Source organism: Ixodes scapularis, unplaced genomic scaffold (assembly GCF_016920785.2).
Source record: "Ixodes scapularis isolate PalLabHiFi unplaced genomic scaffold, ASM1692078v2 PGA_scaffold13__105_contigs__length_92229423, whole genome shotgun sequence".
In the NCBI taxonomy this organism is placed as follows: Eukaryota; Metazoa; Arthropoda; class Arachnida; order Ixodida; family Ixodidae; genus Ixodes; species Ixodes scapularis.
The window spans coordinates 21,816,081-21,840,894 of NW_024609839.1; the positions used below are offsets into that span (position 1 = coordinate 21,816,081).

A 24,814-nucleotide genomic window follows, 5' to 3' on the forward strand; every position below is an offset into this window, starting at 1 on the left:
CGTTTGTCAAAAACCGAGTACTGGAGATACAAGGACACTCAGGGGACGCAAAGTGGCACCACTGCCCGGGTAAGGAAAATCCCGCAGATTTGATGACCCGAGGGCTGAAAGCTGATCGACTGCTTTCTGCTTCACTCTGGTGGACCGGACCAACTTGGTTACAGCTTCCAGCAACCGAATGGCCCGAAGAAACTGTTGGGGTGCTTTCCCACGACAAGCTCGAGGAGAAAGCTTCGGAAGCTGTAGTCATGCTAGTGCCCGCAGACACGTCCGTGGAGTTCATGGACATCTCGAGATTCAATTCGGCTGCGAGACTGCACCGAACAACAGCCTGGGTGCTTCGGTTTGTCCATAACCTTCGATCACCAATCAAAACTACTGGATCGCTGAGCGCTGAGGAGATCCAAGCAGCACAAACCGTTTGGATAAAGAAGGCACAAAGCTCGAGGTTTGCCTCCGAGATTAGTTGTGCAGCTGGAAAAAAAGCAGCGCCGCCTGGTTCAGCCTTGCGAAATTTCCAAACATCCGGCGACCAAGAGGGAGTGCTCCGGATCAAAGGCCGTATCCGATCAGCAAACCTTACTGGGGATGAACGTGAACCCATCGTGGCTGCCCAACGAGCACCGGTATTCTACCTTGCTGACCACCGAAGCTCACCGAAAGATGATGCACGGAGGGCCACGAGACAATCTCATGCAGCTTCGCGAGAGATACTGGATCATCCGCGGAAGACAATTGGTGAAGAGGGTGGTGCATGCTTGCGTTACCTGCTAGGGGTTCATTGCCACTCCTGCCAGTGCTCCAACGGGACCTTTGCAGTGTACAAGAACCACGCAGGCTGATCCCTTTAAGGTAGTCGGTATAGACTTTGCGGGGCCGATGTACGTGCGAGAAAATGAACTCACGCACATTGCCTTGTTTACGTGTGCCGTCACGCGCGCGGTGCACTTGGAGCTCGTGCCGGACGTTTCGACAAAAAGCTTTTTGCTTGCGTTCCGAAGGTTCGTGTCGCGAAGGGGTTTGTGTCGCATCGTGTACTCGGACAATGCGCTGTCCTTCAAGAGGGCGTCCAAAGACTTGGCCGAACTCTGGAAGACGCTCCGACATCCAGAGGTGGTAGACCACTTCGCCAACGCGAATATTGAGTGGCGCTATATTGTTGTGCGGGCACCATGGTGGGGAGGCTTCTACGAGCGACTCGTCCGATCGGCGAAAGTTGGGCTCAGGAAAGTGATCGGTAAAAAAATGTTTGGACTTGGAAGATTTACATACAGTTCTGTGCAAGATTGAAGCCGTAGTGAATTCACGGCCTCTCATATTTGTCTACAATGAGATCGACGAGGGCGGGTCGCTCACTCCTGCAAGCTTCCTCACGGGACGAAGGCTCACGGCGCTTCCGGTGGCGGGGAAAAAAGACTTCGCTTCGTCACCTGAGGTGCTCCGCCAGCTTTGGAGACCCAGAAAGGAGGTTCTTAACAGGTTTCGGAAGACGTGGCGATCGGAGTATCTAAGAGAGCTCCGATCCGCCTATGAAAGCAAGCAACGGAAATCCACACCCATTGAGGTTGGACAGCTTGTCCTGCTTAAGGAGCAGTTTCCACGTTTGCTGTGGAAGGTGGGCAGGATTGACGTGTTTTTGGGTCAGGATGGAAAGAGTCGTTCATTTGTCGTACGTTTAAACAGGGGATTGTTGCTGAAACGACCGGTACAATTGCTTTATCCCATAGAAGTAACTGAAATTAAGAATGGGTTCGAACCCATTCGGTGGGGAGTATGTTGCAACTAACGTCGGATAAACCTCTGTTGGCGTTAGACGAACAGGGAGTAGAAGCAGAAAAGAAAGAAGTCTGCTAAGCTGCCCCGGCACGTGCGTACGAAAAGCGGGAAAAAGAAAAAGAACGACAACGACGATGAACGTGAACGATTGAACGTTTTGACCTTGCAAGCTTTCGAATGTTGATGTATTATTCTCAGCGGTGTAAATATTAAAGTGTTGCTCGTTGCCTGACAATGGAACGATTACTGTGACGACGCGCAGCGACTGCAAGCGCCGGTTTCGGCTGAAATTTGGGCAACGTGGTCTGTGTCGTGCCTGGAATCTAGCTCAGTCGCCAAGAAAATATCCGAAGTTACCTTCATAATCCCTTTAAGGCACTTTGCAGAGCGAAACACTAGGAACTTTTACAGGCTTAAAGGGACGGTGAACTGAAATTTGGATTTCAGAAAAACAATGCTCGAGATGTAGGTGGGACGCTACAATCCCTACAACACTACTAGTAAGGCAATAACTCAAATAGACAGCCGCATTTTTGGAAAAAGAAGTCGAGATGAACCAGGCCGACGAGGCGCGTGACCGTCAAGATACCTAGTTTCCTCCTCTCTTCGCTTCGCTTCAAGGCCGCGAGGCGGAGAAGACGCGAGGCCGTTCCCTCTCCTTCTCGGAGAAACATGACGTCAACATTCCTGCCAAATGCGCCTTTTTAAAAAGAAAAATACGGTCATCCGTTCGAGATACCGCTGTATGAGTGATGTTTTGGTGTTTGTAGTATCCAGTTGCACGCTTTTGCCGCGTATTTCGGGTAATCCAGATTTCGGTTCAGCATCCCTTTAAGGGTGTAAAAACGCTGTTGACACTCAAGGCTATACTGCTTCATCACCCTTATTTAGCCATAATACACCCTTTTAATCGTAAAATAGGTTGCTGTCATTCAGGCTTTAACAAGGATGCGCAACAGGGTACAGTAGTGAAGTCAGCGGAACCTCATGAATGACGTTCGCTACGTTGACACCCACTTTAGCCGATGTTGTTTTAGCGACGATTATTGCTTATATCAATGCTTTTTTGGAGAAATATTCTATGACGTAAGATACACAGGTTGTTCATTAAGCTTAACAGATTTGTTTTAAAAAGTTGTTAAAGGTACACTTATGCGGGTTTATTAGGTAAATTACACGGCCAGGGGGACATACTATTGAGGGCTAGTCATAGCGATCAGACGGATAACGAAGTAAAAATTTTTACTTCACTTCTTAATTAGGGAGAATAGACCTTTGGCTCCAATTAGAAACATGCTGAGCGTCACCCAGAATCACCAGTTCAGTTATTTTTAGAAAGATTTGAGTTGTGAAAAGCGCAGTAATACAAGAAAGTTAGCACTTGTGCAGCAGGAGCAAGGCTACCCCGCGATTTTTCCGTCTCTTAATACAGCCCCATGACCTCATACCTGCTGCACGGGTGGTACCCATAGCGTACCACTACGCTTCCCACGCAGTTGAAGTATTTCTAAAAGTTTTTGATTTAGTAGTTTCCGATGTGCCACAGCAAGTTTCTAATTGGGACCTTATGTCTATTTTCACTAATTGGAAAGGTAAACGCGTTTACTCAATTATTCAAGGGCTGTTATAATTACTCACCTTTACTATGTTCCCCTGGTCGTATAACCCACCTGCACAAACCGCATAAGTGTAGCTTTCAGGGCTTTTTTAAAACAAACTTGTAAAACTTGAAGAAAAAAAATATTTTGTACCTGTATAATGAAGTACGTGAACTATTGACTAAAACGAAGAAACCTCTACGCAACCCCTGTAATCGTGGAGAAATTTATCTGTGGATAAATGCCTTTCAGTTGTCGATTAAACAAGGCGGTATATCAGTCACAAGGGTCATAATTACTCTCTCGCGCGCGATTCATTGGGTCTGTGTTTGCTCCGTTTTGCATGTAAGAACTGCATGTGGTGTTTGGGGCTTGTAAACTTTCTCCTCTATTCAAACATCCCTATGATTATGCCAAGAGCGTATGCACCCTATTTGTAGGGTCTTCACCAGCGTTCTAAGAGTTTTGGGTAACCCCGTTAGACTTTTAGCCCTCGCGCGCTCGCGTTCATTCCCTTGTCAAAACTCAAGCAGGTACTGCATTCTTAATATGTCATCTACTTCAATAGTTTGTTGAAAACTGTTCACTGGGAGCACTAATCTAAGCTATAAGAAAATAGCATCTTCTAGATTATTATGATTTTTCAGTCGTTGTATTCGTATACTCTGGATGCTGTTACGCAAATATAGTCGGCGCGTGAAATGTTTCAATATTTTGAAACATGATTTTTTATCTATAGGAACTCCAGTCTGCCGAAACATGACCGGTAAGATCGCTGTCGTTGGAGGTGTTTCCGGATGTCTGTGGCGCCAGTGTTTATGTCCGTCGTGGTTGGTTTCAAGCACTTCTTTCTTTTAGAACCCAGCTCTTAAGCGCGAAGCAGATTAACGACGAAATCGTCCGAATCCTCCTTTCCGATTAGGCAATACGACGGTCGGGCACGGCTTGTTTGGTCGTTTCGTAACTCCGTTTAGACGTTGCGGCATGCGACCAACTGTCCAGAGGTGGTTACGGTGGTCGGATGGCCGGTGCCATCCGACATTTGCAACCGCGTAGTAATGGGCAACTATTGGTATGTCCTCAGAAGTTTCGTCTCCGGCGTACTCACTTCATTATATTGTGACTACTAAGTTCAACAAAGAGTCACAAAACAACTATACGACCTGCTACTTAGTGGATACTTTACTGGTACATCGTTGCATAAAAATGGCCGCAGCATGCTGCACAAGGTCAGACCTTCGCCACAGCTCGACTCTGCCAGTCAACTTGTACGCGGCGACACTCTTTGTTGTGTCTTTTGTTTTGGCACAAGTTCGCAGCAATAAGTCTGAAATTTTATCAGTTTTGACAATGTTTCTTTGCCTTTCATTCGTGACATTTCTGGAGGAGGTGCAGGGTAACATTTGCCCACACTTAAGGCTCGTATAAAGACCACGACGACGACACTCGATAAGGATGACGAAGGCCAGCGAACCAACAGGAGAGGAATTACGAACGATAACCAACGACCACGACGAGCCACGTCAAACGGTGGTGAGCTGTAACTGACGAAGGCGAACAACGAGGACTGTCTACGACGGTGATCTTAGACGATGATCTACGATGACGATCTACAACGACGACCAAGAACGACGACCTAGAGCAACGACCTAGGAAGACAACTTAGAACGACGATCTTTGACGACGACCTACGACGGCAACAACAACGACCAGCTATGCCGATATCGAACGAGAGATAAACATTTTCACGAAAAATACAACCACAATGAAGTACCAGACGGAACAGTAACCATAATAAACTGTGAGAACGTACACATGCAATCTGGTTGAATAGCTTTTCGCTTTGCTCGTCTGTCAATAAACAGCGGGCTGCTGCTTTTTAGAGGGAACGCAGTGCCACGTACGTGGCGAAGTTAGCAACGCACGCGACTGCCACGCGGAGGAACAGTGCTCGAACCGCAGTCCGCCCGGATCTTTCTTTTGAAAGTCTGTACTCTTTTCGAAAGTTCCAGCCCATTCATGTCCATCATCGAGTGTTTTGGTTTAGAACCTTCTTGAGCCACCGCATGTATAAAAGCAGCAGTATCACGTTGGTTCGGGCCTGTCGCCCTTCGGTCGCCATGTTCAAGACGCATTGCAGGTTTCTTTTTATGTTTGTAGTCACAAGTTCGCCTCATGTAGCGTTCACTTTCAGTTTTGTACTCGTCTACCATTTTCCATCAGTGAAGATATACCCGTCAGTGGTAACTAAGATATGCCAGAAAGGTTGATTAGGTGAGTAACACCTAACACTGCAATATGTTACGTAGGCGTTAATTTAAAGTCGCCGCGAGTCACCATCCTATGGATGTGTTTCAAAGTTCGAATGTATACTTCCAAAACTAAATATGAGGATATAAATTATAATTTAGAAATAGGCTGCATCTAATATTCAAATAATAGTGTTTAGGTAGCAAAATATTAATTTGAAAGAAAACATGGGCGCTTTTTTTTTAGCGCTCTATAACGTTGAACATACAATAATACTGCTTACGTAAACCGCATCCTGCGGAGGCAAACAATAGTGTTCTTTTTCCCACCGGTAGGTATTCATAAAACGAAAAACAAAAAATAATAAATCATAATGACAATGAAGTAGCCGGGACTGAACAGACAGTGGAAAAATCTAAAAAAATACTAATTTATTAAAAACGAGAATATCGACCTTAAGTATACTTAATGAAAAAGAAACTTAAATAAAAACAAATACTGTTATTGGAATCTGTGTGCCAGCCAATTCTTAAAGAACCCAAATTGTTTTTCATTCACTCACGTGGTACAGAACGAGTAAGTTTATGTTCATACAATTTGAATGTCTAATTAGAGAGTGGTTACCCCCACTATGCGTTTATAACTTCAGACCTTTTCAGTATAGGTTTATAAACAAACAAAAAATGACATACATTTTCAGCGTTGCGGTAAAATGACGTTAGTGTACTGGAGGAAGAGGATGCCAGCTGGGCGTAAGACTTATTTTACCCCATTGTCAAAGAACCAGCCGGACCAGTGGCACAGACCATGTTTTCGATAGACAGGGTGCTCAGACTACTCGCCTACAAGCTCGACCGCAGGCTGGGAGACTTCAAGGCCCGCTTTCGCGAAACAGCCGCCCAGCCCAGAAGGGCGCCAACCCGTGGAACCTTACCACGGGTGTGCTAGACTGCCTGCGTCACCGGAAATTAGGCCAGCTCGTTTCCAAGCCGGGAGCGCAGGGATCTGTCGCAAAGCGCTCGAGACCGGCCTGCTAGGAAAGAAATCAGCAGTCCATGGCGGCTGCGAAGATCACCGTCGCGAAAACCGTCGCTGGGCCTAACGCTGTTAACCCTCTTCAGCCGCAACATAAAACGCTCACTCTCATCCACAAGCTTAATTTAAACCATGACCACCATTTTTTTTATTCCTCTGTACAAAACCATTTCATCATCGTTAGACGCTGCGCCGTGGGCCTCCACGGTAGGGGCGACTGGTCTTCCTGCGGCGCCTCGGCCAAATTATACCTAACTATTAATTTTTTTTAGAAAGCCCTGTTGTTTTTTGTTTTTAATCGGACCAACCAGAGCGTAAGAATCACGCTCCTGTGGATCACTAGTTTGAGGCCCTTAGTTATGTTATTTTTTCTACGCGCCAACTGAACATATCACCCGAAGTGCAAGCTGATTTCATGTAATGGCGACTTTAAAATCCCTGTGCTATTGATATTCATATGATACCTTATATGTTATTCCAAATAACAAAAGCACGTTTCGTAAGAACTGCAAGTATAATATTTACATCACTACGCTCTGAGCACGGATGGCACTTAAATGATGTAAAGCTTTTCTTTTTTTTTTTTTGTACATGATGTTTTGGGACGAGTTTAAGCAATTGTGAAGATTCTCCTCACAGATATGGCTTTTGAGAAGGTAGGTTTTTGGGAAGTATGTTATTTATGATTCTCCAAAAAACGTAGCGGTGAAGCCAGCATATCGTAGCCGGAGACTGAAGTAAATTAATAAGCGTGGCCTGCTTAACTAAATGCCACAAACACACCAAAGGGATGAACAAATACTTATATTCGTTAATTGTCAATCACATAAAACTGAAAAGAAAAGAAGAAAATATAAATACGTTTTTTGAAAATTCAATTTATATTTAAAGCATGGTTTACTTAAACATTTACATGTAATGTAATTCATAAAATAATTGTTGCTCGCTTGATTGATATACCTCTATGTATTCTATGATACCACGCAATGATAGTTGTTTTACGTTCCTGTTTCTAAGGGTTCATTTTCTACAGCACTCTGAATGCGAGTAAACAATTGTGCAGATTTGCCAGTTTGTGTTGTACAAAATCAGAAGTAATAAATCTCCACTGTTTTCCTATAAAAATCGTCAGTCACAGACACTACTACGGCGACAAATAGAGGATGCTTGCGCAAAGACATTAGTCTGTAAACAAAAGCTAAATATAAAACAATGAAATCGAAATTAAGCTGTATTTCTCCACACAGTGCACTCTAACTTTTTCTTGGAAATCGTCTTCGTGTAGTTTTCAAAATTAGTTTAGTTAATTACAGTAAAAAAAATATCCCGTAAATTATGTTTTGCGTTAGACAAGTTCACACATGGACCACAACCCTGAATAAGTACTGTAATTAGCACCGAATCTAGGGCTTATTTAAATCTGTATTTCTTCTTCTGACCGCTGTGGTTCCCTCCTCGCAATCTGATGCACCGCAAAGTAGCGCAAGTAGGCTGAGATTCTATGCTGGCGATAGAGGCACTTCTGATGTCGAGTTTGATTTCGTCTGCTGGCACAGTGAGGTAACTACATTTTCAGAGAAAGGTAAGATTTACCGGTATTGGCCCAAGCTCAATACTTCGACGGATATTCTTTGCTCAAAACATGGAACAAGTAGCTCTCAAACATTTTTACGTTACTGCAATAATACGGCCTGGCCCCTGTAACACCCTTGCAACATCTATGGTATCAAACTTTAAACGGTGCCATGGAAACCACCCAGGTAGTGCACCAGCAAAACGCGAAACATGAAGCAAGTTCGACAATCCTAAGGGTCTGGCTTGGGTTTAATAATGTTTTGCTTAAAGGTGTTAGTCATTGCCAAAGTAGTTTTTTTTCTACGGTGTTTTTTTTGTATTCCACGTAATTGCCAAAGTGGCAGACAATATTCAAAGTAGCCAGGGGAGAGCCGAACTATCAGGCATCAGAGCCTAACGCAGAAAGTTTGGCAATTTATGCCAGAAATACACAAACTCTGGCCTAAGAATATCGAGTTTTATTATACTTAAATTTTGGGGGCTCCCAGAAAAATAAATTGAGTGACAAAAAATTGTTTAAAGAGTTGTGCTTCTTTGGCACCGACCTCTTTTATGTTAGTTCTGTAATATGAAGTGTTGTACGAATGTTAAAATTCATTGCTCTTTCCGGCGGCGTACAAGCAATAAATTAGTTGCGCGCTGTATGCTCGAGCAGACCCTATATCTGGTTGCCTAACCTGACAAATTCGGTCGAATAAACATAAAAGCACCCATGTCATAACTTCGTTTAGTGAGCTGTGACCTCCAACGTGCAAGCGTGGTGATTACATGGAAGCCCTGAACACCGATAAAAGGTAATACAATACTCACAAATGAAAGGTCTCCTTCAAAGTCAAATATAGATTTGGCGACGTTTTGTGCGTCTTTAAATGCCGGGTCAATTGTCATTATCATTCGCTCAATGTATTCCTTGTACACAGTTTTTTGCTGTGCAGTTAGTGCCTGCAAACCTTGCCAACTTAGCGGATCGCTCGACGGTGTCTTCATCTGAAATATTATACATATTTTATACTATATTCGCTCCTCGTGACTATTCTGACGATGTGCATGGGTGGGAACGTTGTGGATTCTGCTCCTGATTGAATACAGTCATTTTTGTTAACATTGTGTTTAGCTTAGAGCTAGTATATTTACGCATGTTTACTGCTAAGCCGCCAAATCATTATCCATTAGCCTTTTTATCTGCCTTCTAGTGTTTTGCCGAACTGTGTGGAGCTGTATCCAGGATTTCCAAACTAACAGTTGAAAATTGCAATTTTAGCGACGCGAATATTTTGTGGTTTCAATATGTTCCTCTTACTTTCGTATTCATTTGAGAGCAACGAGTTTTATGGTTTTGACAGTACTTGAATTTTGCGCAACTGGTTACTGAGCAAATGAGTATCACATCCTCGACTGGCAGTGTTCTTCATCTTATGGCAACATAGTTTCGTGACCTCGTGGAAGAAAGTTTCAGTTTGCCAAGTCTTTGTGCTCATTCATTACTTCATATTTTTATAAATATCGAAGGACTTGTTTGTCACGTTTGTCAAGCGCATTAGTGATTACGGCAGAACCAACTTTGATAGTGCGAACCATGAAATGAGCAAGATTAAGGACTCGAACCTACAGTATTTAATAGCGAAAATCGTTGATATCAACCGATTCCAGTTAAAAAAAAAGTGATATAATTGTCTACAAAGTACATTCCTATACGTCGTGTTGCAAAATAAAGCTTAAAAGCATATTGGTGCAACACTGCTCTGAAACTGTTGTCCACTAAAAAAGCGCTTGTTAAAAAAACCAAAAAAACCTAGAGCATCAGTTACCTGATGTCCCAGATCGCTGGGCAGCATAATTGTTTCGTAGCTAATCAACAGAAAATGGTTATCAATGTTCCTTAAACTAATTTTTTCAACTCAGAAAAGCCATCGATACTTATCAAGAATCCAAAACAGTTCTCGAGCATTATTAATAGTTAAGATAGTCATAAATACAATAAAAAAAGGCCGAAAGAGAACCATCTTTCTGCAACGATTGTGTAATTGTTCTAAATCAAAGTTTTCATAACCTCTTATGTAAACTGCTAAGCGCCAGTTCATTTGTATTTCCTCATTCAGATTTCTTCATTATGTTTTCATTACCTTTAACGCCGGCGGTATTGTTACGACCGAAAACAGATAACCTCAATATATTTCTGGACTCGGGAGGTGACGATGTAAACACACAATTTATTAGAAACACTACATTTTTTAAAGCTGTGGCCCTGCTGCAACAGATACTGAAATATATTTTTAAACAAAATAACTAAAAAATTGAAGTCCTGATCTGCAAACACGGTGTCCATTTTCCCCACAAATAATAGGTCAATTTTTAAAATCTTGGAGCACAACATTTCACCAAATATATCACTCTTCCTAAAGTCCACTTTTTTTTTAGTTCTCCCCAGCAAAGATTTTGGAAATCACTGTCGTGTAATTGGCAGCTTTTAGCTTTTTATTAATAACGTTCATTCTGCCCTTGATAGGGGAATATCAGACTGGCTGCATATTATTAGATTTATCGAAGGTGTTCTCCAAAATAGCATATGACCATTAAATACATACGCTTAGCGCTCTCAATATTGACCCTACTATTTCATTTTTGCATGAGCGTTGCTTAATTAACCGATCACAATGTGTAACCATAAAAAGGTAATGACTCTTCATCTTTCCCTGCTAACTCCGCTGTACCACAAGGCCCTGTCCTTGGTTTCCTCACGTTTTTGATATGCAGGGTGTTTAATTTTAATTCGAACATATTTAATACAAAATATTCGTGAAAGGTACACTAATGGGCTTTGTGTAGGTGACTTATACTGCCAAGGGGGGCATAATACAGGGGAATAATCCTCGCAATAAGCCAGATAACTAATTATTACTTCCTAATTAATTTTTTTTCATTATTGAAAATAAACATATGGTTCCATTTAAAAACTTGCTGAGGTCATCGAAAACCATTAAATCAGTCAAATTTAGGAAGATTTCAAGCACTTGAGAAGCATGGTGGCGCGGCAAAGCAACTCGTACACCAGGCGCAAAGCTATTATTGGAAAAACGGGGATGATTAGATTATCATCCGCATTTTCCTAACGCTAGCTTGGGGCTTTTTGCACGAGTTCTATAGCGTCAATCAAACTTTTGGTGGGTTTAAAGCTGCCCTTATTCTTCTTCCTCTTTTGATTCGAAGTAACAAGACAGAATAATGTGAGCTCAAAGGTGGCTTTCCTGAGGAACAGTTGAAGCTAAATATACGTTTAGACGCCTTACGCAACAGGTGCTAGTTTGTCAAAGTATTGCAGGAGAAAAGTGGTATTGTAAGACACTTAAATTGAATAGAATTAGTGAGTGTTCAAGTGACTCTGCACACACCCATATTTCTTCCGGATTTACTCAGATCAATGCATCTAAATTTTAATGTTTCTTTTATAAATCTCAATACTATCAGAAGAATAAATAGGATCCCAGAAGCTGCCTTTAGAACGACAACAAAAACAACAACAACTTAAGTTCTGGAATTGGATATTTTTCTCTAAATCTATAAATATATGTTTCAACTTAAAGTACGGCATGTGTAATCGCTGTAAAACTTGTAAAAGAAACAAAACGAAGGAGTTCACTTTCGGTCTCATGTTTGTTTACCGTTTGTTTATTCGAAGTTCAGTGAAATTTTTGTAATCAGTAGTAGGACATTTATTCCTTATCCAATAGGCTTACGAAATGTCCTAAGTAAAGTTATTTGCATGTTTGCGCCACAGCTTCCATTAGAAGATAATTTCTGTGATATATGTTAAAAGTATTCAGCCGTATTCACCAGAGCGTCTGTTTTACCGCTGACTAACAACGTCATCGATTAAAATGATAGCGTGGCAGGTGGTAATCACAGCTAAGTAAGCCCTCAGTATTCTCCGACTCTGCTTAGGGCTTAATCGCCCAGAGCGACTTAGAAGGTGACTGAAAAATCCTAATCGGTTGTACGGCTACTTTAGCCGGCATTTTACGAGTGACTACCGGTTCGGTGCCATGGCCGACTCCCATCAACCTTGACCGCCAGCGCTAAGGAAGAACTTACTGTATCGGAAACCTGCGGGAAACAGCCAGAAAAAACCGGAGCAGCAGAGATAGCGTTGAAGCGAACTCAGAGGCGCTGGACGACGAGATATAGAAGCGCCTTAATGGCGCTTCTACATTTGCGTATGTCGCTGGCAATGCGGCTTTTGTGTTTCCGCCCTTCCGTTTTTTTTTTCTTTCTTTGAAAAGCACGATCCTGAACACTTATTAGCCTCTCGGTATAGCATTTTATTTTGCTAATAGATATTTAACTATTTGTCTTTACGTGATAGGATCCCCATTCACGCAGTGGCGTCCACGTACGGGCGTGGGTGACCTATCGTTTTATTTCTCTTGGGCTTGTTACTCCCGAATAGGTGGTAACCAACTTGCTTTGCGCTCCTGAATGCCGCACGGTCTACTAGTCGCTGCCAGTCGCTCCTTAGTCGCCGATTTTTCGCTCAGCTCGCGACCACGTAGACGTGTTACAAACTTTACAATAGCGCTTGTTTGTCACCACTCGTGAATATGGTTGACTGAGTATAAGTGTATCTGTGGTTAACTTTCGTCTACCCGTTGTGACTGCTGGAAATCTGATCACAGCCGTAAACCGAACTTTTTATGTGTTGGAAACACGATTTTAGAGCAACACACCATGTAGCGTTTTCAGTAAATTAAAGCAAAATTTTCTCCAGAACCACAAGAGTGAAATCATTAAGAATATTAAATTTATCGGAAAAACAAAAGCGCAATGATGCTATTGTTTATAAACAATTATTTTCATAACTTAAACAAACACTCAAATAAAAAAACAAATAAAAAACATTCAAAAACAACCTAAACGCAACTGGCAAAAAAGAAATAATTCGACGGAAAAGATAATGCTTGCCGCGATATTTACGCCATTATACAGCCATTAGGTGAAATTGTAGCCCTTATCGACGCCCAATCCATAACAAAAGATGTTTAGCTAGTTGAGCTCCGTTTCTTAGTGCTCATTGGATGTAGATATGATAGAAATTGTGGAATGTTTGTTGCAAAATAGTTTCGCCGTGCTGCAGAAGTCTTTTATTTGACATTTCTTTACGTTCGAGGAACAAACTATAGAGGGAGAGTGACAATTTTCAAAAACATAACTAGATCGTCCTTTCTACTTCGGTTTCAAAGAACAAACATGGCTGCTGGCGTCTCCGGCGAGAGCTTTATCGCACCATGTGACCCAATGACTTTTTTGTTTAATTTTTATGAGTGCGAGTCGTTTCGGCGTTCACTGAGATATCCAGAGGAAGATCTCCACCGATGTAGTTCGCGTAGACGACTGTCGCAAGTGCACGCCTTCCGGAACCGCTGTGCGGGAGCTTCTTTTTATAGCCGGATTTGCGGAAGTTTAGCGTCCCATGTCAACTATATTGCTCGATCTGACTTGATTTGTTCGTTTGCGCACTTTGATGCCGAATGAATGCGTGCATTCCCGTGAAAGCGGCCCTCCTACTCAGAACCGAGCAACCGTCTTGTTTTCTAGTATGGTTTCAGTACAGAGAGGTAATTTACGCTGGTAAGGATTTGTGAGCCATTTATCTTGAAGCAATCGAGGGTTCACCTCGCATCATGCTTGTTTAGTTATGTTTTCGATATTTTGCTTCGAAAGGCCTGTAACTCTCGAATTTTGTGCAGTCATATGGCGTACTAGAGCGAATATGTTTCAGTCACGTTTTAATTGTGCGTTATGACTCTCACCCAGATTGCTCGCGGACGCAATACAAAAACAAGAAGAAAACAACGAATCAAAACCCGAAAGTGTTGCCTTCGCATTCCGTTAAAATTTTATATCTTTCGGTCGCTTTTCATTCCACATCGATAGATGCTGGCAGACGCTTGAATCAGACGGTGGCTCGTACGTGATGAACTGCAGTGACGCCGCTTCCGTGGTCGTGTCTTGCAAGCGTTGCATACGGTGTTAATAATAATAAAAGGCTCGATGTACACATCACCACTGCTTACGAGTTGTGATTGCGAAAGAAGCATGGATGTCGTTCTTGCGCTCGTTCTCGTGAAGTGGGCACGCCGCGCTGACATGGGCCTGCAGCCGCTCCGGACTATGCCGCAGTGGACTCTGGTCGGGCGGCCCGGCGGGCCCGGCCAGCCAACCGCTTCCTTCTCCCGCAGCGCTTTGGCGCTGGCACGTAGCGCCATGGGGTGGCTCTCCTTGAAAGTGACGCTCGGCGGCCCTAGCCATCAGAGTTTGGCTACATTTTAGTGCCGTTTTGCGTGGCTTTTTTGCGCGGCTTCAAAACAGGGATGCCTCGGATCGCGGCTTCAGCTCGCTTCCTGGAAGAGGGGAATTTAACTGCCATTTTGCGGGGCTGAAGACGTCGGCTCGCACCATGAGACCGTTAATACTTTCGTATTAATAATAATAATGTTTTAGTTAGAAGGGGACGGAATAGCAGACGGACCCGGACGCAGACGCGCCGCTTTCATGTCCGTGTCTTATGGGTGTTGCAGACGACGATAAACGGTCGTGGAATGGCGGACGATGCCACAAGGTGCCGCGCGTCTGCTCACACGACTAGCAGGCGATGTGAGATTCCGAACTAGACGCAGCGGTTGTTGTGACAAGGATACACTAGACTTGCGAGTATGTTCAACAGCCAAGCCGATCCAGTAGTAAAGGCGGGTTCAGTGATCTGTGGGCGGACCTTAGAGAAGACCGTGACCTCTAATTACGTTACGTCTAAAGGCGCAACTTTTCTTTTCGTGAAGAATTTTGTATTGCGCAACTTTTTGTTTCGTGAAGAAAACGTGCCTTATCAGGCCGTTTTCAAAAACGATTTCTTTTACTCGATTTTATAGCAAAAAAATACTCACAACAATAGCGTATTTACTATTATCATTCACATTGATATCCACAGTTATTCCAAGAAGACCGAGGAAACCGACGGTCTTCAGAAGGTCCGTAGATTCAACACGTTTGGATTTATATTCAACCTTCTTTGGCCATTTTCCAAACCTTTCCTTGAATAGACGCTTGATTTCGCTTAATTCTTTGTCTCCTGAATGCTCTAAAAGAATAATTGAAAACATCAGGCCAATTGTGTTTTATGTCCTTTTTCCAAACATGCAAACAACGAAACAACAACAAAACAAAACATCCATGCTATGTAAAAAATACGCAGTGCATTTTATTCCTTGAGCGTTAACACCAACAAAAGTAAAGTTTTTTTTTTTGCATGAATTTATTATTATTTTTTTTGTTGAAAAACCAAGACCACAAACACGGTTTTGGTGAAGATGAATTCTGCAAATAATATAGACGTCCGCCATGTTTAATATTTTATGTGCTCTGATTACATCCTCTAGACAGGTCCTGGTTTATTTATTTCCTCTTCGGAGACCAAGTACGATAAGCGAAAGTGCCCATGATGTATATCACGTTACGCAGACGGCGAGTCAAGTAGTGGGGCGGGTTTGGCGCTCGTATTGATAAATGGCGCTACCACCATATTGAGACTTCTCGCGAAGACCGTGGTTTATTAAGATGAACATAATCCTTTTGTATTGCACTTTTGATTAAAAAATAAATACGGACAAAAAAAGCAAAACTTAAAGAAAGAAAACGCGTTTGCATAACAACGGCGCTATTGCTGCCAACAGATCTTGTGTGCGTGTCGTCTGCTTTCTTTTTCTGGTCGACTACTCCTTCGGATGTAGAGTAACTGTATACGCAATGACTCGCGTCTTCCGACTCCATCTATCAATACGCGCCAAACGCGCCCCGCCACGTGACTTGTTCTTCTGCGTTGCTGCCAGCCGTTGACACTGGCAAGTTGCTTGGCCATAATTTTACAGAAAGAGATGTACGCTTTGTTATTTTACAAGAAAAAAACCGACTTGTGAAATACACCTTTGACGAAAAGTTTAGGTTGCTTCGTGCAGGCGTCAATTTTTACGGTTCATTTTTTAACGAGCATGATGTCGTGGGACACCCTATATATATATACAGGGTGTCCCACGAATATATATATTCGTGCTAAATATATATTTATCGTAAAAAGGAGGTAAATTTTTTAAAACGTATTTACCAGACGAATTTCCGAGCGGGTACCGCTCTTCATGAGGTTCTAATGTTGCAGTGTGAGCTAGAAGCTCGCCACTTTGACATATATGTATACCAAATGTTCCATTTTAATTCGAGCAGACTTATTACAAAGCACTTCTAAAAGATGCACTAGTACGGTTTGTGCTGGTGCCTTATACAGCCAGAGGGAGATTATGTGGGTGGCCAAACTTTGCGATAAGACGGATAACTAAACTTTCTTAATTAACTTTTTAGTTAGTAAAATAATCATATGGTTTCAATTAGAAACATCTCGAGCATAATCGAAATCCACCATCTCAGATAATTTTAGAATGACTTGAAGCTCGTGGGAAACTTGGGGGCGCACCAAATTTACCACTCGTCCAGCAGGCGCAAAGCTAGCAGTGGCAAAATGCCGATGATTAGAATATTATCGCTTCATATGCTCAGAGCACGGGAAGTGGAGACGTGCGCTGCAAAACCCATGAATCCTCGGTTCAATCCCAACCCGTGCGCGTTACGATTTGGATGAACATCGTATCGGCGTGCAGCCGTGTATCACTAGTACGTGATGCACATAAAATACTCCAGGCTAGCGGTTGTACTGCACTGGCCAAATTTCTCATTCCAGATGGGAGACAAGTCGCCCGCTGAGGCACACTAAGCTCTGGCCTGTATAAACATACACACACCCCAATTCTTTTTTAACGTCAGAAACTTTAATTGTACACCTGTGGTTTACCGTCATGAGGCGAAAACCATCATACATCAAGGAGCCATGCGCGTTACTGCACCATCTGTAGCAGTAATTGGGGAACAAATGTGCCTCAAAGATGTTTGTTAACCCGGCCTGTTTTCTTCTCATTTTTTATTTTGTTTTTTATTTTATTAGTTTTTTCTACAACTTTTTCAGCAGGTCTGTCATTTGGTTTCACAATACTTTCTGATTCTTACATTTCTTTATTTTTTTGTTTAAATCAAAGCATTTTTCACATCTTTTAGTGTTTTAGCACTTGTTCTGCTTGTATCTTCGTATTGTTCTTGTCCAATCCGCTAATTATTTTCACGTGGAAAAAAACTATGTTTTCAAAAGCGGTAAACCCAAGATATTCTAATAAACGATAGATTACACGTACGCAAATTAAAGAAGTATAATCGAAGATCTTTTCCAGCTATTGTTGAATGGTCGAAATAAACATTTTCTTTATGCCTTAAAGTAATGAAAGTTGCAAGTTTATAGTTACAGATATTGATATTTTTATGAAAGGCGAATATTTGAACAATAAAAGGCATGAAAAGCTTTAGTATTCTATTATTCCATGCAGCCTTATTTATTCTAAGGATGAAAATCATAGACATCGTCTAATGGACAAATATTAGAGGTAATGTACGTTTCCTTTTTAGAATATGTATGATAAGTTTAGGTCTTTAAATGCACCTCAGTTTTATGTAGAGAATGATACATAACATGTGAGTGGTACTTAAAAGCCTTTTTAATTCAAAAACATTTATTTAAGCAGAACCTAAAAACTATTTGCATTTTTCTATGTCTACAAATGTCGGTTCCTTGACTAATTTTTAAGAAATGTGTTGTACAATATTGTCCTTGCATCTTGCTTTCGGACAATATTAAGTTTTATGTTTATATGTACTTAGCAGTCCTTAGCACGTTAGCTCAAGATCAGATGAAACCGCGCAAACATTCAAAGTAGATTGTTTTCTGGTTCTCATATTTTTTAAGGGGTGACTTTTAGATGAAAAAAATACTTACTTCCCTCTTTTTGGGTACGATGGGTACCTGAATTGATAACTATCGGCATTACATCTATAACTAAGATATACCGGTTAATTTTGTATTTAATTAATAAATCGAGGGGTCATGCTGCAATTTAAGTTCTGAAAGGAGATATTATTAAAGTCAAACCAACAAGTAGAGTTTCCGAGACGCTAGCGAGCTGTGACGTACTTAAGGATTGCCTTGCGTGGGATCGGCGCTCCAGACAACTTCTCGGTGCCGAAATAATGACAAGTGCCAGTTCAAAGTTTGTCGCTAGCATAAGGATGAGGCGCTCTTTTTACCTTCAATTTAGAGATCATATGACATACACTTTAAAACCTAATTTACTACAAAGTAAACGAGGAAATGTTACGAAATTATCTGACTTATTATAATTATATTTTCTGCTTGTTTCTGTCCAGCCTGAAATATATTCAATAAAGCCGATATTCGCGTAATACACAAAACAGTTTTACATGTTTTCCAGAAACTATATGGATATGAGTTGGACAGCAATGAACAAAGAGACTACTCGATAGCATGTGTTCAGCCTCCGGATGACGTTTAGGTAAATAAATTAAAATAAAATGAAATGACATGGGCGCAAAGATGGCTGGTTCACATTACAAGGTATAGAGTCGACAACAAAAAGTTTGCGGGGCGCGTGAGCGCCACCGGAAAATAACTGGCTGCATCTTTTGACAGGCGCGCGGTCGCTCTCAAGAATCACGCTTCGAGAATAAGCTTTCTTTCGTGCTCGCAGTCGTGTCTTATTTACTCGCTTCCATCCAAGAAACACGCGATAACCGGGACAGGTCCAGTTGGCTGCTTTGCCAGCCGTCATGCCGCGCGTCTGCCCTACTTTAGCCACCGTGTTGGGTGACGTAGGTCGCATTACACAAACATTTCGCGGCCCCTTGCGCCAGTCTCTGTTATCTCGTAGGCGACGAGCAAAAAACAACAAAAAAAAAGACTGCGCAAACGCAGAGATGTGCATGCGCAAAGCGTGAGTCTTGAGAGCTGCAACGCGCCCCCAGAAGGCGCAGCGTGTCTTTTCGCCTTGCGCTTCCATGCCCCGCAAACTAGTGCTGCCGACTGTACTTTTGAAATGTTGCCATTCGGTGGCAATTTATGTTTTGAGACAATATAAAGAAAGCAGAATTGTAATGCTTACTCTCTGTGCACTTCCTGAATAAAATTCCCAGTTTGTGATCGATGGACTGGTCTCCCCTGGTATAACTCAGTTGCTTTAGTAATTCTGGAATATATAGATGTTAAAGTGGAGAAGCTGAAGGGTAAGTAAAGTGCCGCACAGGAGAACTATTCAAGTTTACTGTGATTTCAGAAGACCAGCATGTGTACAGTGACACTGTATATGTTCTACACTTTATAGGAAAACGAATGGGCAGTTCAGTATTCAGTTCGGTAAAATCGGCTTTTTGCAGAATTAAAAACAAAAAAAAAACACACAATTTTCTTTTTGCACTTTGACTAACTAAATGTAATTTTGGTCTTCGGCAACCTACTTATTTGTGAAAGCAATTGTGAATTTCAAGCAGAATTTAAGCATTTCCACCAACGCGGCCTTAAATATTTCGCACTGAGTTATTCCTGCTGATCGTTATCTCAAATTTGAGTTAGTGGGATTCACAACATATTTATGCTACGTAAAGAAGAATATATCTCTACGATCTATTTTTTTTAGAGTTTTCAGATTTCGACACTTCGTGTTATTAGTTCAGTAAAGCAGTTGCAATATATCTAATTTTGACCACGTATACATACAAAAACATTCTGCTACGTACGTCCCATTTTCTGATCTCTTCTGTTCGCTGCTTCTGCGAATCGGTTAACTGCAGAAATGCCTCTCGGAATTTGTGTGCTTTCCCTCCATTTCCCGCATGCATACGAAAAGAAGTCGTCGCAAGGATCCACCTTAGTGTCGATGGCGTCAGTAATTTGTTTTGCTGATATATATTTTTAAAGGAATAATTATTTTAAAATTTTATTCGGCGGTCACTTCACGTTTATCGAAGTCAATAAAAAGAGAGATTACATTTTAGGAAAAAATATTTATTATCTCGAGAGTGATAAAGCATGCTTATTCTTCCTACCAACACACTATTTCTAAACAAGGCTGTCTATTATGTAATCCACGCTACATAATGATATAGCTGGAACTTAAATGCAAGAAAACGTTTTGATATTCCAAGATACCTATTTTATCAGAAAAAAAAACAAAAAACTTTCTTTCGCATAAACACTAGTTTAATATTTTGTTTATTTCTAGTTCGAGGTTAAGTTTCAAATGGCAATGCAAGGGTTTCAAAACCGCATAACGAAAAGTCAAAACACTGATTTCTTCAAATGTAATGTGCCAGCACTTACAATTTAAATGAATCATGCTAAGCTCCCCGCTAGCATTTACAATCATGTAACCTGCATTAGCATTACATCAAAATGTAATTTATAATAGGATACCTAACTATCCTTTTGTAGATGGATGCCTTATTTACTAGATCGTTATATAAAATGGCTGAAGGCCAGTGTTTCCCTTGATGGAACCGAGTTGAACACACATTTTCGAATTCAAATTTATCTTTGATGTGAATAGAAAACAATAATAGGCTTAATGCCTATAGGGGCATTTTCTTCAATATTTTTCAGGTTTGTTTAGAAAGCGCTATGAAAACTACATTTATCTGGTCTGCACACGTGAGCTATACGTTCAGGGGTACATAAGATGGAAGACTAAATGTCATGATAAGTCCAATAAAATAACTGAAATATGTTAATTAAAGGTTTAAGTGTAGAAAAACAAAACAAACCGTTATAACTACAAACTTGCAGACCGTAATCTAAAACCGAAAAATCAGTAATTCTGGCAAGATATGACGCGCGTGGGATGTGCGGTGGTGCTCTAAAGTTACCTCTCCTGCCACAATCGTAAAGCTAGCGGTAACGCGGATAAGACCACCGCGCACTTAGCACCTGCGATTTCTGTGCTGCGTTCGCGTTCCAAATATTTTTAAGGTGTACTGATTTAGTGGGCTATGTTGATTCTCAGCCAGTTTCTAATTGAAACCATGCGTTCATTTTGACTAATGAAATAGATAATTACTAGAGTTCGATTAATTATTTGACTTATCACTACTATTCTTTTAGCGCGCAACTCTTAGATGTCCGTTTCCGGCAAGGAGGTTGTATTAAGACTTCTGGAGTGGCGGCCTCCCGCACTCTCCCATGCGACCGGGCGAAGCCAGTTTTGCCGGTCGGCGGCCATTACCAAAGGTGAAACGAAACGGCGCTCGAAGTGGCAGTAGCAGTGCACCGTTGCTTTGGGGATGCGTATTAAAAGGAAAACAAAACTGATTTTTTTATTTGTTTTAGAGGACGCAAAAGCCGCTTAAGACTCGTTTTCAACCTTTAGTAAAATCCGCTTTCTACCTTTAGTAAGATGGCGGCGGTCGCCGTTTTTGGCGTCAGCTCCGCAGTGCTACCGCCACTCCAGAAGTCTTAAAATATAACCTCCTTGGTTTCCGGCTTGAGCGGCGTCGCCTTCGCCGTCGCCGTCGTTGTATCCCCGCGTTGCATTATGGAAAGCATCCTATATTGACGTCACGAGTGACGTCACGAGGGTCTCGGGCGTTGCATTATCGGAAACATCCCAGGATGAAACAGGCGGGTCTCACGGGTGACCAGCGCAGTGCATTATGGGACGTTTCCCATAATGACGTCACGAGCGACGTCACGAGTGACGTCAAAAGGGTGCCTTGCGTTGCATTATGGAAAACATTCCATAATGCAACGCGTGGGGGTTACTCCTTACCCTGGCGTTGCATCATAGGGCGCTTCCCATAATGACGTCATACGTGACGTCACGGCCACTCGTGAAGGTCACGACTTTCACAGCGAAGGTCACATGAAGGTCAGAACCTTCACATGACCTTCACGAGGCCTTCACGAGTCACGTCACGGGGGGAGGCAGGGAGGGGTATGAGAGGAGAATGGAGGAGGGGAGAGGGATGAGGAGGGGAGGAGAAGGGGAGGAGGAGGAGGGGAGGGGGACGAGGACGCCAGAAGGAGGGAGGAGGAGGGGCATACCCTCCTCTCTGTACCTTCCCCTCCTCCTCCTCAAGATCTGCACTCTAATTCGGCATTACAGAGAGTTGTAAACGTCTTTCGTTTTTTTCAGTAGTGCTATATTATTCAGGTCGTCGGTTTAGGAAAATATTTATAGGATATACATATCTGCACACGTTTTTTAGAGCGCAGCTCTTAGGGGCCCGTTCCCGGCTTGAGCGGCGTCGGCGCCGCCGTCGCCGTCGCCGTCGGCGTAACCAAGGTCATCCCAAGGTCACGTGGCCCCCAAGGTCATCCCAAGGTCACGTGACCCCCAAGATCACCCCAAGGTCACGTGACACCCAAATTCACGTGACCCCCTGAAGTCACGTGACCCCCCCCCGGTCACGTGACACCCCCAGGTCACGTGACCCCCGCCGAGGTCACGTGACCCCGATGACATCGATGACGTCACCGGCATCCGCATCGTCATCGTCATCATCACTGATGACGTCATCAGTGATGATGACGATGACGATGCGGATGCCGGTGACGTCACTGATGACGTCATCAGTGATGATGACGATGACGATGCGGATGCCGGTGAGGTCATCAGTGACGTCACTGATGACGTCATCAGTGATGATGACGATGACGATGCGGATGCCGGTGACGTCATCGATGACGTCATCGGGGAGGTCACGTGACCTCGGCGGGGGTCACGTGACCCTGGGGGTGTCACGTGACTTCGGGGGGGCATCCGCATCGTCATCGTCATCACAGATGACGCCATCAGTGACGTCACTGATGACGTCACCGACATCCGCATCGTCATCGTCATCATCGCTGATGACATCAGTGACGTCACTGATAACATCATCGGCATGGTCACGTGACTCCCCAAGGTCACGTGACCCCCCCAGGTCACTTCACCCCCAGTACCCTTCCCTCCTCCTCCTCAAGAGCTGCGCTCTAATTCGGTGTTACAGGGAGTTGTAAACGGCTTTCACTTTTTAGAGCGCAGCTCTTAGGGGCCCGTTTCCGGCTTGAGCGGCGTCGCCGTCGGCGTCGGCGTCGCCGTCGCCGTCGCCGTCGCCGTCGGCGTAACCGCGCGGTGCATCATGGGAAATGTCCCATAATGCACCGCGCGAGCCCCCCACCAAGGTCACGTGACCTCGTGGGGGGTCACGTGACCCCCCGAAGTCACGTGACCCCCCGAAGTCACGTGACTCCCCTGAGGTCACGTGGCCCCCTCCTCGAGGTCACGTGACCCCCGCCGATGTCGCGTGACCCCCCGATGACGTCATCGTCACTGATGACGTCACCGGCATCCACATCGTCATCGTCATCATCACTGATGACGTCACCGGCATCCACATCGTCATCGTCATCGTCACTGATGACGTCACCGGCATCCACATCGTCATCGTCATCATCACTGATGACGTCACCGGCATCCACATCGTCATCGTCATCATCACTGATGACGTCACCGGCATCCACATCGTCATCGTCATCACTGATGACGTCACCGGCATCCGCATCGTCATCGTCATCATCACTGATGACGTCACCGGCATCCACATCGTCATCGTCATCATCACTGATGACGTCACCGGCATCCACATCGTCATCGTCATCATCACTGATGACGTCACCGGCATCCGCATCGTCATCGTCATCATCACTGATGACGTCACCGGCATCCACATCGTCATCGTCATCATCACTGATGACGTCACCGGCATCCACATCGTCATCGTCATCATCACTGATGACGTCACCGGCATCCACATCGTCATCGTCATCATCACTGATGACGTCACCGACATCCGCATTGTCATCGTCATCATCACTGATGACGTCATCAGTGACGTCACTGATGTCGTCACCGGCATCCGCATCGTCATCATCATCATCACTGATGACGTCATCAGCGACGTCACTGATGACGTCACCGACATTCGCATCGTCATCGTCATCATCACTGGTGAAGTCATCAGTGACGTCACTAATGACGTCATCGGTACCCGCATCGTCATCGTCACTGATGACGTCATCAGTGACGTCAGTGATGACATCATCGGCATTGGGGGTCACGTGACCCCCAAGGTAACGTGACCCCCCCCTGGTTAGTTTAACCCCCCCCCCCCAGTGCCCTTCCCTCCTCCTCCTCAAGAGCTGCGCTCTAATTCGGCGTTACAGGGAGTTGTAAGCGGCTTTCATTTTTTTTCTTTTTAATCTCAAAACCGACAGGGGGTTTGGGGTAGAATGAATAATGTTTATGAAAAACTCATATATGTTGAGGGCGAACTTTTGAAATGACGTAAAGCGCAAACGGCCGGTCTGGTATTTTTTGTTCTCAAGTTGTTGACCACTAAAGCCACCGAGGCAAAAATCTCCCACTGGTCGGGAATCTTACGTTTGACCACTCAATATCTTGCCACTTCTCAAACCATCGGATGCCCGCAAACCCGGGGAAGCCTTTAAAGCGACTGAAAAATCGGCTTGATAGCGTATCGAGCCATGATTTACCACACAGGTGCCCGAAGGTGGTGGAAGCACCGCTTCAAGATTTTAAAGAAAACGAACTTAC

At 43.5% G+C, this 24,814-nt stretch overlaps 1 pseudogene; it reads right to left on the minus strand.

The window, feature by feature from the left end:
- Positions 1 to 24,814, minus strand: part of LOC115332165 — a 128,028-nt pseudogene that overhangs the window by 94,846 nt on the left and 8,368 nt on the right.